Raw genomic sequence first — 2,213 nt, 5'->3', positions numbered from 1 at the left:
TTGTCTTTCTCGTGGAGGAATTAGAGGATAAGAAGACGGGGTGGACAGTCATCCTCTCTAGTTGAACACAAACAGACCACGGTTGACCCCCTCCTTCTCCCCTCTCGTTTTTCTTTTTTTCCCCTTCTCTACTTAGGAGATGGATTTTTGAGAGATTGACGCTATGAATTTGATGGGAAAGAAGGCCCTTCCCTTCTAGTGCTCTCCCAGATTTTTGATTCAACTATTCTGTGCTGTTTTTGTTTGCCGATTGGAATTGTTGGATTTTTCTTTCCCCTTTTCTTCCTTCTGTTCTTGCGCAGGGGGCTCGAACTCGACTTGAGGCGCTCGGTGAGCAGCAGGCAACGGGGGACGCGCGGCCGGCGGAGGCGCACGCGACCAGCAGCAGGCCCGTGTAGCCGACAGGGTGAGCAGACGTTCCGGCGGCGGCGGCCCGAGCGCGACCAGTGCGTGCGGGCGCACACACGCTGCACGCGTGAGGCGCGGCTCCTGGGCCTTGGGGGGGGGGGGGGCGGGGGGGGGGGGGGGGGGTCGCAACGGCCCATTTCTGTTAGGCCAGCAGCTCGGGCTTGCGGCTCACAGCAGCTACACGGGACAGCTGGGCTGCCGTTCGGCAGGCAGGCCAAACAAAGGACAGCGGCCTGCAGGCTGCAGCAGCACACGGGCTGGCATCAAGGGGCGACGCCAGCAGGGAGCTAGCTTGGCCCCACGCGGGGGGAAACTTCGGTCCACAGCAACAAGGCAAAGGTTATTGGCTACAGCTAATTCTCATGTCGTGTCCCTTTCATGGTACAGGATGCAATGTTTGTTCATTTATTTAATTGCTGAATGTTTGCTATAGGCACCCTTTTGAGTAATGGATTAGCTTGATTATTAAATCACGTTGAGCCCTTCTGTTAAATCTTTATTAACCCTTGCATGTTAATTATTTTATGGTATTTATACTTGATCTTGCTAATTTCTTCTAGACCTTTGCATGCTTAGCTAAGAGGACTCTTTTGTCCTGTTTAGTTCTAATCTTTTAGTGAGACTCATGATCGGCCTTTTGGACAAGATTTACTTCCATTTAGTTTTGAGCTGCACTAATCGTTGTTGAATCATCGCATGTTTTGTTAAGTGGATTTGTTGGTAGCTCTGTTCGAGAAGATTGCTTTATATCCGCTTCCATTTTGTGTCGAGCTTTCGACGTTGATTAATCTTAGCTTCCGCTTTGCGTTGATCTTTTCTTAACCGTTCCTAGGGTGAACTCATCACGTGTTGGCTTGTTTCACCTTGGCGATTCGAAGAGAGGTGCATCGGGTTGAATTCAGGACATAGACCTTGTTCTCTTGAGGAATTTTTAAAGGCTCCCATTCACCCCCCCTCTGGTCGCCTGTTCGGTCCTTCAGTAAAGTATAAAGTACAATGTAAGTTGTATAATTAACTTGAGTACATTAAAATTCGAGCTGCTAACTTCTTCCTATCTCCCTGCCTTTATCCTGTTTTGAGCTGAGTTTGAACTTGTTTGTCACACTACCTCTATCCATTATTTATCTTACTTCTATTTATGCAATTGAATATTCCATCGAGATTAGTTTCATTATAACCCGCCTACACAACTTAGCTGTCGTATTCCCTGTGGAAATATAAATAAAACCCCGGAATACTCCCAGGTAAAATTCTATAGCAATATTTCGTGCGCTTGTGAAATGATCCATGGTTCATGAAATACTTGTACCTTGTTTGGAACCTATAAGTGTTGCTGACTAGGAGTACTTAACCTAGCAGTGGCACTGGTAGACGCCAACAAGCATTTCTGGCACCACTGCCGGAGATGGATATAATAACCTTGTATCTAGAGATGACGTTATGAAATACCAACAAACATTTTTGGCGCCGTTGCCGGGAAAGGCATAGGTTAAATAAGTAGGCAAAGTTATGAACAGAATCAAAATGGATATTCATTGTCTAAACAAGCTAACTTGGCTTGTTTTCTCTCTTCGTGGTGCAAAAAGGGTAGTGTATGACCGGTTTTGATCTGCTGCAAAATTTTACTTATAATCCAGAGTCACTTTTGAGAAAGAGTTCGACCTTCTGTCGTACATCCTCAACATACAATCTCGACAACCAAACCAGTCATTATTGCGCCATCCACTTCCAACTCCATGGCCCAGAAGAAGCTCTATGAATACTCTGCTCCTTCTGCTACCAATGTCCCTGTTGGGCTCAAGGTC

The 2,213-nt window shown here is 46.7% G+C and overlaps 1 long non-coding RNA gene across 1 annotated transcript; it reads left to right on the top strand.

Moving 5' to 3' along the window:
* Window positions 1–533: 533 nt before the first annotated feature.
* LOC120670712 lies at window positions 534–1,568 on the top strand. The gene is made up of 2 exons (XR_005673337.1): window positions 534–747; window positions 1,241–1,568. It is a non-coding gene; the product is annotated as an uncharacterized LOC120670712 (long non-coding RNA).
* Window positions 1,569–2,213: the final 645 nt, after the last annotated feature.

The sequence above is a fragment of the Panicum virgatum genome, chromosome 4N (genome assembly GCF_016808335.1).
Source record: "Panicum virgatum strain AP13 chromosome 4N, P.virgatum_v5, whole genome shotgun sequence".
Classification (NCBI taxonomy): Eukaryota; Viridiplantae; Streptophyta; class Magnoliopsida; order Poales; family Poaceae; genus Panicum; species Panicum virgatum.
The sequence above is the reverse complement of the archived record's forward strand: the minus strand, read 5'-3'. Positions and strand labels throughout refer to the sequence as shown.